The sequence below is a fragment of the Falco punctatus genome (assembly GCF_963210335.1).
Source record: "Falco punctatus genome assembly, chromosome: 1".
Taxonomy (NCBI): Eukaryota; Metazoa; Chordata; class Aves; order Falconiformes; family Falconidae; genus Falco; species Falco punctatus.
This window is the reverse complement of record NC_137580.1, coordinates 56,874,630-56,889,162: the sequence shown is the minus strand read 5'-3', so window position 1 is coordinate 56,889,162 and position 14,533 is coordinate 56,874,630. Positions and strand designations below refer to the sequence as shown.

Here is a 14,533-nt window from a genome sequence, read left to right as displayed (position 1 = left end):
GTATTTTCATTTCATTAATGTGACAGCAGAAAGTATGCCAGTACTTCTATCCATTTAAAACACTGTATCAGTATATAGTGATGGGTTCTGGCTTTATGTGGACAAGGCAGGGCTTTTAAAAGTCATTAGAGAAACCACAATCAGGTATGGTACAGGTGGTCATCAGCCATAACACTCTTCAACAGAATTTGAGACAGCAGTGAACGTATTTTCCAACACTGTAGTGATTTTTTGACAAAACGGACTCTTCTGTAACCTCAGGAATACAATCAGATATTCGTCATGGAGCAATAAAACCTGCCAACTGCTTGGGTATATTTTGACAGGAATAACCTGTGAATCCACTTTAACCACTAAGAATTTCTGCAACACTACAGAACATGTCTCTTGAGAGCATATTTCATGCCTGAAAGAGAAGTATCCTACAGCAATTCAGGGCTCAACTACAAAAGTGTAGCTTTAGAAGTTTTATTATTAAAAATGAAGCCAAAAGATATAGGAGCCTGGAAAAAAGAATGCAGGGAGTTATGAATGCTCAAATTCTGACCCTAGTAACCTCAAAACAAAATACTAAAGAAGCAGTAAGCAGCTGAACTGATAGCTAACACTAAAGGAGTTGCTCTTGCTTCTCCTACCTCCTGCTCCTGGTTCTGCCCCTTCCTTCATGATCTATCTGGTACTTACTGAACCTGGTTCAACCCACTGAGCTGCAAGACCTTTTATTAACTCAAAGACAATAACATTATGGGCTTTCCTGATCCAGCTTACAGCTGTGAAAGTACGCATGTTGGCACAGGGAGGTGTGACAGGAACATCAGACACTCACTCTAATGTAGGTGTCTCATTCCTGATCTTGGTCTAGTTTACATTAGAAATAAGTATCAGCTGTGGCTATTACCTTTAAAATCCAGATCATCCACAGTAGTGGCAGTTAACAAAGAACAGGATCCTCATCTAAGTCCTAGATTTTGCTCCTGTGAATAGTAACTGCACACAGACATAACTAAATACTCAGTCTAAAACGACAGCTTCAGACCAGCTTTTGGGGCATGCAAAGGAGTCTTTTTTTAAGAATGTATTAAAAAAGAAGAATTAAATTCCACTCTGATCTTGGGGAAACCATTTAGTACATCTCTGCTGCAATCCCTCACATACGAAAACAGGGATAACGACAATTCTGTTATCTCTTGGTGATGATACACGGTTTTAAATAAGAGGTTTCTCGATACTGTGGTCATTGGTGAGACGTGAATGCCCTGTAAGTATTATTTTAGTATGAAAATAAAAGTAATTTTGATATTAAAAGCATTTTTTTCTTCAGTAGCTGTACTTCTGCTTTGCTGTACTGTGCAAATGATTTTTCTTTCCCATCCTTGTGAACATTTTTTAGTTACTAAACCCAGTAATTATTATTGTGGCTTAATCCTGTAACCGACGCTGTGCTCTGTGCAGCCCTCCTCACTTTCTGAAGCTTCAGGGATTTCCCCGTCATTTACATGGACCTAAGTCTACTTCCTTGCCATAAATCTGTAAAGTACGTAAAAGCTTACACCCCTTCCCTCAATCACCGCCACTAACGATTAAAACAAAAGCGTTTGTTTCTGCAATCGAGGTCTTAATTACCTTTTCTTTCTTCCCTGCTTCCACAGCAGCTCCGGGGCCGCCCCGCAGCCCGGGGCACGTTTAACGCGGCAGCAGCACGAACTGCCCCTTCCCGCCGCCGCGACGGCCGCGGCACCGCGGAGCTCCAGCCACCCCGCGGGCGCGAAGCCGCCGCCGGATTTTGCGGGGGGGCGGTCGGCCCCCACAGCACCTACCCGGCCCAGACCCCTGTCGCCTTCGAAATGTCACCCGCGGTCAGGAAGACGGGACTTCCCTCCGCATCCGAGTCCCACCGGGAGGAGAGGGGCGGGGCGGCTGCACCGACCTTGACTTTCCACGCCGAGGAACGGCCGCTCGGCGCTCCCCTCAGGCTGAGGGGCGCCGCTGCCCGGCTGCCGGCGGGGCTGAGGCACCTCGAGGGGCCCGCAGGGCGGCTCCCCCCTTCGGGGCGGCGGCCTCGCCCGCGTCCCAGGCGGCGGGGCGCACCCGGGGGTGCCCGCGGAGCCCAGCCCGCCTGCGAGGCCTGGAAGCCGGCAGCCGCAGGCAGCCACGTTTTCCCGCCGGCCCGTCTCGTCCCCGCGGCCGCACGGCGACGCGGGTGGCTCCACCACAGCCTCCTCGCGAATCGCTGCGGGTGCTCCACGACCGCTGCTCCCACGTTTCCCTCCCGTCACGCCCGGCACCGGTGTCCTCCTGCACCGCCAGCCGCGCACCCAGCCCCGCGGGCAAGCTGCCTGCCTGATCCCCGGCACGGTGGGCTTACCGGCGGCACCGCGCACATCCCAGCGTAATGGCCGCGACCCCCCGCGTCCGCCGCTCTCGCTCCGTCTCCGCGGCCGCCCCGCCCCGCCGGTGCTGCCCGGCCTCCCGCGGCTGCGCTGCGGCCCGCCCCGCCCGCCCCCCGCCGCTGCCCAGCCTGCGCCTGCCGCCGCGCCGTGCTCGGCTCCTGCCCGCTCTGCTCTTCCTGCCCTGGCAGTGACTGGGGCAGGACCCGCCGGGCCCGGCAGCGGCGGGGGGCCCTTCCAGGAGCGGCGCCTCCGCACACCGCGGGGCTCCGGCTGAGGGCAGGGAAGCTTTGCTCGTTGCCGTCGGGGCCAGGCCTTTGGTGCGCTGCAGGAGGTGAGCAGAGCAGCCCCTGTCCCCTGGCCGGGGCCAAACCCCGTCCCAAGCCATCACATGCAGGCAGGTCATGCCCAGGTGTGAACAGCGTGCAGTCGTGCTGCCGTGCTCACAAGCAGAGCTTTTAAAGCGAAAGACGAACAGAACTGCTTTTACAGTGTCCATAAGCAGCACTTACCTGTCCAAAGGTTAGTTAGTGTCTAAAGGGTTTTTTTGTTTGTTTGTTTCTGTTTTTTTTCTTTCCTTGAGGCCTCAGCAGATGGAGGCAGTGCGGCTTTGGCAGGACCTGACACCCTTGACAGCTTGTCAGGGAAATTGATCTTCTTGATCTTTCATAAGGACAGTCTGGCACTGAAGGCAGCTCGGCCTGTCTAAACATAAGGTTTTCTAGCCACTAGGCTAACCAAGGTTAGCAAACACTCTTGTTTTCTAGGAAGTAAGCCTCCGGCTATTGAGCAACTGCCCAAATTATCTTAAACAATCCACTGCCATCGGAACCTCAGCCAGCTGTTTCATCAATAGCCCTTTTGAAGCCCCACACTGTCCTTTTTGCTCTTAATGCCTTTCAGGGCACTCCTGAAGGCTGCCCCTTACAACGAAATCCATGGCCTTTTATAGGAAAGTGAAAGGATTCACACTCCCACTCCAAGACCATCTTCTGCTGAAAAAGGAAGAAAAAATTCTAGAAAAAGTTATTTGCAGACCCCTTGGTCCCTATCAAAATGGACTGGAGTTATCAGTACTTATCCAGTATCAATTAATTCCTATGAGAACTGGGACGGCTGTGCTGAGCAGTGGTAGTTGGTTGTGCTCTCCTTCTTGTGTGCATGATGTTGTTTCCCTCTGTTACCGTGCATTTTAGCATGCCCCGCGCCCCTGTCCACACACTGAAAACACTTTGGTTATGTTTCAGTGAACAGCAACTGATGGTCTGGTCTTCGAAGTGTCCATATGGCTAGCAGGAATTTCAAAACATATTGGTGTGTCAGATGGACTGAAAATAGTTCTGTTTCTTTGCAGGATCCACCACATTTGCTGGCTCAGGTGCTGTAGGAAAGAGGATACAACTCTGGGGAGGGCAGAGCAAGCTGCTGCAAGACACAAGGTAGTAATAGGCCTGTCAGAAAACAGTTACTTTGTTTATTGGAACCTTCAAGTTAGCAGAGGTATTTGAGAAAGAAGATAACATCACACAGCTTTTAACAAAAAAAAACCCCACCTCTTTTGTAATCACATTGGAGCTGTAAATAATTCACGTGCAGAGTCGCACATTTCCTTTTTTTTCACATGCATGTCAGTCCAATGTGTAAGCTTACAACTATAAAAGCCATCATTTTGTTTCCCTTGTTTGCCCAGCAATAACAGTTGCCTCGATTAGGTCTGCACGTCAGTGTACTGCAAAAATACCTGACCAAACTATAAAAGCTTGGCTGCCAGAAGGAGCATAGCTGCCTTAGTGCAGCACTCTGTGCAGTTTAATTAGATGTTGAAGCAGGGTGTATAAGCTGTTTGGAGAGCTAGGTGGGTGGGAGGCTTTACTGGCACCTGGCTGGGCCATTGCACATACATGTTTTCACTTTTATCATTTTGTACAAATGTCCAGTACAAATGGTCTTGATCCTAAGCATACAAAGCAACCATGCAGCATGTCTGAAGTGTAATTAAGCTGTCTTCTCCCAAGTATCCTGTGGAAGAGTAACTACAGAGAAGCTAGTCACCAGAGAGAATGCTTGATTGAGAAATCTCACTGATAGCTTTTCTGTGTCAAGGTATTAACACTGAACATCATCCATACAGTATATCCTTTTTCTCCCAGAGAAGTCTGCAGGTGGCTTTCATATTAACGTCTGAACCACCACATGAAAAGCGAAACCTATGGGTATGTGAGTACCATTGATGACTCCAGCGCAGCTGGAGAGCTCGTTGGTCTTCTGTGTTCTTCAAACCCTCTCTCTGTTCATGGCTCCAGTAACTCCGCAAGTACAAGCATGAACAGCTCGTCCAGCTGTGCTGATATTGGCACTGGTTGGTACACATGAAAGAGAGGAACTTACATCACGGGAACTGTCAGCTAAACATGTTGGCAGACTGCAAACTTTCCCACAAAGACCTGGAAGGAAGATGGAAATTCATCATAGCATGCTATCAAACATTTCCCAGAGCACTTCAACTTAATGAAGTGCTAAGAACTGGATATGATTCTCCAGACATTCCAGTGCCAAATCCACATGAACAGCTGTGCCAGTGGGCATTTAGGTTTGTAGATATAGATGGTTATCATTGCTGCAGTGTGGATGCTCCTGGATCAGCTTAGCAAGTACAAGGTGCGTTCATACCAGGTCAGTGATGTACTTGAGAGATCTGGTGTGTATTTACAGTGTAAGTAATTACATACTATGGTTTACACTCTGATTTAAATGCCTTTGAAGATATGGTAGCGTATTAACCATAATTTATAGCCAGAAAGGAACTAGATTATCAACCAGTAATTTGATCACCTTTTTCTTCCTTAGTTCTGCACTAAACCCAAATGATTTAACCATAGCAGAGATTTCACCAAATAAATTAAATTTTAAATTATACTTAATTATTGTTTACAAGATCTTTGGCTAAATGATGTATTTAGAGTCCTAAACAATGTAATGTGTGAAAACCCAATATTTTGCCAGTGCAAATTAAAGCTGTCTGTTGTGCATATGCACTAATGTAGTCTCTCATTAGAAGATCCTCAGCTATATTTCCTGACAGGATACCAGTCTCAGTTTACAGGATGATGGATGCACACTGAATGGGACAGCTGTTTATCTGTTCTAGTCTGTGTGTGGCTATAACCTTTGTCTGCTGTACGGTGTCTAAATCTGTATGGGTTTATTGATTTCTTTGTGAGATGGTGTTCATCACTGGAGTGAGCATTTTATAAATACTCATGAATTTTCCTTCGCAGCTCCCTGTGAGGCAAGAAGGTATTGCTATTCCATGTTGTAAACAAAAAATTGAAAGGAGAGGATAAACACCACAATGCGAAACTGCTAGTGATTCTGAGACTAAATACACAGTTTAAAAGATCTAACATTGGGGTTTGTATTTTTTACAGCGCAAGATATATTCTTGTGTATATTGTGTATCTTTTGCAAATCTTGAGAGGGTAGAGTAGATATGTAAATATTATCATGGGAACATCCCAGAAAGGCACCTTCTGGGTCATTGAATATTCTGTTGTTACTGCAAGCATGCTATGTAATCTGGTTCATAGACTGACTGAGCTTTATCTTGAAAGTAGTTAGGTGTTTTGCTCATGCTGCTGTATAAGGAAACTGTTGCAGAGTGTGGTTGCTGTGAGGGTTAAGAATTACCTGCTAGCTTCTAAACTCAGTCTCGTACCTATTTGTTCTTAAACTAGCAGTGACCGCTTTTAATGGTTTAAATAGTTCCTTTTGTTCCTAGTGTTTATCCATCCACCTTTGTTTTGCGAAAGTAAACCAGAAAAGAATTAATTATATCAAACTGAACGAAGGCAAACTAAATTCTGAATAAAAGTGACAGCCAAAGATGTAATGCAGTTTACAAATCCATTCAGACCTTAGTTTATGTTGGATAAATTGCCGTGATGTAGCTTGTGTAGACAAGTTTTAAGGGAGTAACTGACTGCAGTGTTCCCTCATGGTTTGCCTGTGGTTTAGACCAATATGTTTAGTCAATTGCAGAATGCCAGGAATCAGGAAGCTTACGTTGTATCCCAGTTTTAGAAGGCAGTTATTAGTAGTCAGTAGCAGTTATTATTATTATTATTGACATAGCATTTACTAATATACCACTCACTGTGGTTTGGCCACCATGTGTATTAGGAACTTCCATCCTAAAAGTCACTAAGATGATGGGGCTTGTTATAGGGATGTCTGTTCTGTTGCCCATTCTGCAGAAAGTAACTATGAATGGGAATTTAAAAAAGAATCTGAAAGAGTCTGTCACTTTTAAGGGGCTCTGAATTACCAGAACAAGCAGAAAATTATCTTAAATGAGAGATCATCATCTTACTGCAGCTCCTGATGCAGCAGGAATTTGCTTCTTATCTTGGCATTAGTACTTTCCACAATAGGAAAGCTGAATTCGTACTCTATAGTGAGACTCCAGCTTCTAACAATCCAGGTTCACTACTCTGCTGAACTAACACAGGCCCATTGAATAAAAAGACAAAAAACTATCAACTCTAAAGAAAAGGAACACCATCTAATGATGCTTCTTCTGGGGTGATTGGAAAGTGTATATGGTTGGAAAGTAGTACTAAGTGGAATTTTATACAGGTGGCTTTAATGCACTTGGATAGATTGCTTTATCCCTTCTTTTTCTATTTACTGTGATGTGACAATTCCCGATGGCTAATCTTCAGCCTTATCTTATCTGCAGCTGTAAACTTGTTATTAGCTTGTTTACACTGCTACAGTTTTATTGTGCATCAGAACACTTTTTATATGCACTTTTGATATGTACTTATGTGCTTTCCTTTTCACTGTATATATAAGCAAGTTACTTTGTTGATTTTATCTGCTCTACAAAACAACCTTAACTCTGCATCTTCTTTTTATCAAATCACTCTATTTGATAATAAAATGAGCTGAGTCAGTGATATCAAATGAACTGTTTAGTAAATGTTGCTTTTTTCTCTCTCTTTGCATATAGAAAGTTACTGTCCAGGTGATAATTTTTCTCAAACTTTTTTTCTATTTGCCTTTTATTTTTTAAATGTTTTTTCTAACTCATAACTTCTGCTGAACAGATGCCTCCAAATGACTAAACAATTTTTTTCACTATTTTAACATAGTTACTTATGTCACAAGTAGTATATCCATGTCCTGAACAAACAAAAATGCTCCAGCAGATGGATATGAAGATGCCACTAGGACTTTTGAATCTCTCAGGTATTTTCCCCAAGGGAAAATCCAAGGCTGTTTTTTCATAAGATGGTAATCTAATTTTAGGAAACAGTATCAGATAAAAAAGTGTCCCCAAGACACCACACTGATAAAAAGTCATTTTAATGGTTCATAGGTATTCAAACATTTTTGAAGGTGAGACTTTGTCCCAGCAGACTTTATATGTGATCATCTCACCTTCTGAAGCCAGTGTAAACCAAGATGAAGATAAAGTATAGGCCAAGATAAAGTATAGACCTAAACCAAGACAAAGCACAAGTACGGCTTTAGCTGACTTGGAAGAAATGTTACCACATGCACATTTCCGACCTACTTGGGTAGCCCAACACATCACAAATCCAAGTTCAATTAAGGAAAAGCTATGGTCGTGGTAAAGACAAGAGACATTTATACTTTCACAGGTATTGTAGGTCAGGTTCAAACTTAGAAGAAAGCCTAGGGTTTACTTTTAACTGGTATTATATGTGACACTATTAGAACAACTGCTCTTTGCTAGGATTTTATGTTATATAATGCATTGTAATTAACATATGGAAAAAACATATTGTGTCTTCAAGTGAGCAATATATTTTTTTCTCATTTTCCTCCTATAGGTAGAGGAACTATTTAGGGAAAACTAGGGAAACTAACATAATTGTAAATTTTCTATTTTAAGTCACTCAGGATTTCTCCTAAAATATTCTCCATCCATGAAAGGAAATTTTCTTACTACGTTCCTTACAGTGTCTTGTGGAAGAATGAGCAGACCATGTCTTCAGAGTGCAAAGTGAAATTCTCTGGAGAGCTCTTCTCCAGTATTTCCTCCAGAGTAACTCTAAATAAAAGCAAACATCATCTCAACTAATTCACTGAAAATTAATAACTCTACTGATGCAGTAACATTAAATCATTGCAAATCTGGTGTGAGCAAAATACTAATCAAAGCTGTTGTCACCTGTATAATGAGATTGATTATTTCAGTACAGCAAACGCTATTTATAAATACTTGCATTTTCCTACCTTATAAAAGTCTTGTGCTTGTGCATGAGCCAGAGGGTTTTCAGATTTCTTCAGCTGGCTGGTAATGCTATGCTTTTAGGTAAATTAGAACCTTTTTTTTTGTTTGTTTTGTTTTTACCTAGAGAGAAAGATTATACATTATATGCAAGCTGAGATACAATGGTTTTATTGGCACGACTCTCTTACTCATCAGTGACTAAGCCACAAGAAAATTATTTGCCATTGCAAAGAAGCACACAGTGTGCCTCTCTTTTTGTATTTTTGTTAATTTGAGACACTCATGCTGAAAAAGGGGGGAATTGCAGTATATGATTCAAAGCAGAAATTGTCCCAGGAGTCATGGAGGTCATGGGTCATGGAGGTTATAGAGCTGCAGCAATAGTGTGACAGTTGGCAAGGTTCGAAAAGTTGGTACTATAAAGGAGTTGTTCAGAACTCTTTACAACTGCTCAAAATCTGCTTTTCAAGTTAATACATTAATATTTAGCTTTGTGAGATGTCACTTTCAAAATATTTTTTCTGACTTCCTCCTGCTCTGCAATGTATTTATTTGTGTTCCTTGTGAGCACTGCATTTGCTGTGTTTGATATCATATTGCCATGTGTTTCCTAAGAAAAAATAATTTCTATCATTCTGAACACACACTTAACTTGTTGCCATGGTCATACTTTTCCCAAAATACAGAAGTAGTGCTGGTTCTTAACAGATATTATTTAAAGTTAGTAAACATGATGGTGTAAAACCTCAGATAGTGAATTCCTACACCACCTGTAAGAACAGTCAGATATTACTGTCTGAATTCTGCAGGTGGGAAAACTCAGATGCAAGATGAAGTGGGTAGGAAATAATATAGTGACAAGGTTGGAATTTTTCCTTTACCCTAGTTCTGTGTGAAGTATGGTAGTCACATAGTCTGTCTCAGAAAAGGAAAAATGGAAACAGATTTTAAGTATCCTTCAAGGAAAGTGTAAAGCGTATGAACAATCCACTTTCCTGAGCTTGGATACAGGCACGGATAGATGGGATTAGTTGTTTAGTAGGAGTCTAGGAACACCTTCAGTGAAGTCCATTCTACTGTTACTTCCCATGGAAAAGAGAAGGGCAGAAGTTGGAGGTAGATGTGAGAAGCTGCCCCTTATATATTTTTTAGAGACCCCAAAGAAGTCCAGGCATTCTGGACAGCACGATGTGCTGCCAAACTAGACGCAGACTGACAAGACTGGGAAGGACTTGTAAATCCCAAGGCCATTTGCCTTGGGAGCAAGTTGGCTGTATTTACCCTGGAAAGGATTTAGTGGTAAAAAAGCACTGCTGTGCTGTACTGGCAAAAGCACTCTTAACATGGATGTAGCTGTATCAACAAACAATGCTTTTTCTTAGTCTGTTAAAATTACCTTCTTTTTATATGCCCTTGTTTGAAACCACTTCTGTCAGCAAAAACAGAGTTTTGCCAGCATAAATATTTGACCAACAGCTGTTTTCAATACCTTAAAATATTATGTGATAAAAATAAAATCTATAGTAGCTATTGTAGTAGCTCTCAACTCAGAGTCATACAACAAATACAGCCCATGAATTCCTTGTGTGGATGAGGGGACATGTACCTAGTAGTGTGCTTATTATTTTAAGAATACTTTCTCCCCGCTGCTGTTATGACATGTTGGTGCAACTTGCTATGCAGCATATTCCAGTGTCTACTAATTGTTGTTTACTAGCCAGGCTAAGAGTCACCATAATCTACCCACAGGGCATTTGCTTTTATCTTTATGAGGCCCAAAGAATTTTGAAAAGCACCAACACACATTCATTATTAATGTTAAAATCTTAAGGTTAGGCTTGGAGAAGGGGAGGAATATTTGGCTTATGGTTTCACTGCATCTCCCCTAAAAGGGTTTATTAATTTTTTGTTGTTTTGTCTTTTTGCATTCCAGCCATTAAAATCATTAGACTTGCACATGGTGAGTAAAATTCCAGTTCTGACGTGTACCTAGTAATCAATTCAACTAGAATTCTTAAGCATGAAAAAACAGATGTAGAAGAATAGAAATGGTAACGATATTTTTTTGCTTATAAAATGGTAGCAATAGATCAGATGAAAATAAACTCTCTGCATTTTCCCTGAGCACAGAACAAGAGATAATGGGCCTGAAGTGTTGGAAAGAAGAGTTAGGAGAACATTTAGACTCCCATAGGATGGGAGACAAAGGCTCCTCCCTTTCTTGTCAAAGAAGCTTATGCACAGAAGTGTGTCTTGAGGAAGGGGAGGAAAGGCAGAGTAAGTCTGTGCCTGCCCAGCTGTGAACAGAAGATGGTGACCAGTGATACTCATGAGCATACAGTCCCCCGTTACTTACTCCAGTTTGTCTTGAGCTACAAGGTGTTACTTTAGCGTGTATATGGCTCAAGCCAACTACAGGCTCCTTGGCCTGTACAGTTAGGTCACTCTTCTGATCTAAGCTATTCCCTTACCTCTTCTGCAGAGTACTGGGTGTGATACCAGCTCCTGGCCCTTCCACTACCTCAGCCAAGCAGGTGTCGAGATGTATACAGTACAGGTATTCAAAAAAACCTATGATATTGTTTGATTTAGAATAGAATGTACAAGATTTTTCCCACCTGGTACTTCAAAGTAGGCTCAGGCAGCCTCCGGCGATAACAGTTCCTCCCTGAAAATCTTGCAGTGTAGCAGAACTCTTTTGAATGATCTCTTTAGTATGTTCTTGTCCTTGAAAGGCAGTACAGAGTCTGCTATATATAATTTGCGTGTTTCTAAGGTGATGTTGAACTACGAGAATGTACCTCACAGCTATTGCTACATCTTCAGTGCAGTCTGTTGGAAGGACAGAACTGCTACAGAAACCAGCAAGAGGATTTTGAAATTCCAGAGAACTAAAATCAAGAACATTTAAGGAAGTCTCTCTTGTTACATCTCTTTACTGGAAAAAGGTATAGAAGGCAGAGACAAGTATAAAGCTATGGATGTAAGACTGTATCCACTATGTACAACATACTGTACTCTTCATGTCTCATAAGAGTGAATACACAAGTATTACATTTACAGAATGGGGTGTGGTGGAAAAGAACCAAAACTTGTCACGTTTTTTTTTAAATTTTACAAGTAAAATTATTTAAGAAACTGATTTCTTACTCAGGAGGAATTATAATTATGGATTATGAAGAGCAAATACCTGATAAAATATGTTCTGCATGTCAGCTGCATGTCAGTGTCATGTCGTTCATCCATTCTCGCTTACTGTGAACTTCACTGGCTGGTCAGAGCATAAATATTAAATAGAGATACATTATTTTCCATCTCCTCCTCTTGTATCATATCACTATGAGCATGTTTATATGTAAGCTTCTACAAAAGCTTTCAAGATTCCTGGTTTAATAATTAAAATAGTTTACTGACTGGTATTCTTGTGTCAGGCTATAGTTTCAGGACTAATTTGATCTTAGTCTGGCCTGCTGGATGGGGTAGTTTTGTCTTCCCTCTCTGCCCAAGCCACAAAGGTCTTCTGTGTCAGAAGTGGTGCTCTGTTCCAACCTGGCTGAAATCTAACCTGTGAAAAAAATCAATTGGTGAAAAAATAACAATTAGTTTTCAGCCGTATCAGTTGCAGTTTCATCCTGCAGCCCCAGGCACTCCAATGCTGACACGAGGGATGGGGAGAGGAAGCAGAGCTGGCAACAGGGACTTGAGGACCAGTGGGACCTTACTTTACCATGGCAACCTACATTTAACTCAGCATACTCTGAACTGCGATGTTGTATTTCCTCTACATTTAAAAAATTCATTTACTGCCCCTTGGTGTTGGTAAAACACACAGTTATCTATTTATTTATATTGACATACCATTTTAATATTCCTTGTGGGACAGTTATACTGGTGCTCAGATGCTCTCCCCAACTGGATATACTTAGGGCAATGTAAAACACTTTTATGCTACTATAATACTAAGGCCCTCTGTTCATTAAATTATTTCCTGATGTTTTAATTATTGCCATCCTTCCAAACCCAAGGGCAACAAAAGGATTTCTTTTAAAATAGGTTTAATTACTGCAGTTTAGCTTGTGGGTTATCTGTAAAAGCAAACATCCTCTCTAGGTCAGCAGCAGAAAAAATAATATGATGCGAAGTTCACTCCACATTTCTGTCTCATAAAGTTGCATTTCTTGCTGTCCTGGTGTCTCTTGCCTACCTACGTACTGTTTTACAAGTTTCCCTCTTTGTCTTTGATTTTATGGTGATTTGGCAGCTTACCTGCAGAGGGGTGGGGTGGGTTATTGCTGCTGTGGTACAGAAGCATGAGAAGCAGGTGATTTGAGGGCTTAAGACCTGATGGCGGATTGAAATAATGCAAGTCCAAACAAACTCTGAACTGCTGCTTTGTAGTTGTACATGGGCTCAGAAACATGTATTTAGCTAATCCCGCTATGGTTTCCTTGCACAGTCTGTCTTTGCTCCTCGTATGTCAGTAGGCTGAATCCAAAATAATATTTTAAACTGCACATGTATGAAAAGTGAAACTGTTCTTCAGAGCTGCAAAAAGTAAGCTGCTTTGAAAGTGTTCACTAAGATTGTGTCAGACAGAATGGTGGTTCCCTATCCTCTTTTAGGTATTCCTGTCTTTCACGTATTACATCTTTGCTCTCTTGCATTTGTCACTTGTTTGGTCACTTTCAAATGAGTGGGACATTAGCTACCTTTCTCCTTATTTCCCCTGATTTACCTCTGTTGCGGCTGTTGTCTGTGTTTTGTCTGGAGCAGAAGCTCCCCCTGCTGCTCTGTTTTGTAGCGTGTAATATTGTACAGTCAAAAAAACCGGGACAGGATTTCCAGTAGTTATCTAACAAAGAGAATTCAAGGGGAATCAAGGAGTTTATTATTGAAAATTATATGATTTTTATTTGCAATTTCACCTGTTCCTGAATTTAACAGCATCTCCAGGTAATTTCTCTATAATAAAATTGAATACATTTACCCAGAAGCCTTTATTAAAAATCTAATCTACTAGCAGTGGCAAACCCTGAGAGAAATTGGGTGGATCTGAAAGTTTACAGTCAGCAAGACACGAAAGCGGTTCTTTCCCATCTCTTTCTTCTCCAAAACTCTCACACGCCACAGCTGTTCCTATACAGCCACGTACTGGCCTGTGGAGAAGACAACTGACTTAACTAGCCTAAGGGTTTCCAGGGACATATCCACCAGTGCAGACTTGTAGCTGATTGCATATTGTTACACCCCAGTGTTAGATTTACATACACATTAATTGTTTGCCTGTGAGATAACCTAGTGATTTTGGTGTACTAAGGGCTGGATACAGGTATACCAGTTTCTGTGCAGTTTTGTGTCTTGCTGGGACTTGAATTCATACAGGGTTTCTCATACAAGTGGTCAGGGAATTTTTGCTTCTTCACGTTCACGTTCAAATCAACTGAAGTAACGGAAAGGTCATTGCTAATGCAAAAACCCGTGCCATAAACCACCGTGGTCTGGTTAGCATTGAACTCCCATTTCTGCAAAGCAGAAACGAGTTGTTTGTGGCAAGCACTGTACCAGCAGCATGGATTTCTGTAGTTAGTATTTCTCCTAACTTCCTCAGTGTCATTTAATATCAGAGAAGATGTGTCATCTGTTTTAAGCCTTTAACTTCGCCGCTGCTGCCAGTTGGAAAGTTAGCTTGTTAAGAGGAAAAAAGCAAAGCTGTAAAACAGGTAGCATGTGAAAATAGCATATGTATTATTGCACGTAAAAGCTCGTAAAGATTCTGAGCTGCCAACTTCCTTCGCCATTAGATCGAAGGTGGCACAGAGCGCTGATTTGCCCTCCAAACCCGCCGGGCGATACCCGCTGCGCCGGGGCTGGGATCGAACCGGTG

At 42.2% G+C, this 14,533-nt stretch overlaps 1 protein-coding gene across 4 annotated transcripts in view; it reads right to left on the bottom strand.

The window, feature by feature from the left end:
• Window positions 1-14,445, bottom strand: part of ATP10D (ATPase phospholipid transporting 10D (putative)) — a 63,552-nt gene extending 49,107 nt beyond the window's left edge. The window contains exons 1-3 of one of the 4 annotated variants that reach the window (XM_080403850.1): window positions 11,840-14,445; window positions 8,652-8,769; window positions 2,900-8,466 (exon numbers count right to left, since the gene is read on the bottom strand). The gene's annotated coding sequence lies outside the window, so the exon portion shown is untranslated. Of the gene's footprint in view, window positions 1-1,623; window positions 2,674-2,899 lie in introns of those variants that run through there. The other 3 variants (XM_080403853.1, XM_080403851.1, XM_080403852.1) reach the window with 3 other exon arrangements.
• Window positions 14,446-14,533: the final 88 nt, after the last annotated feature.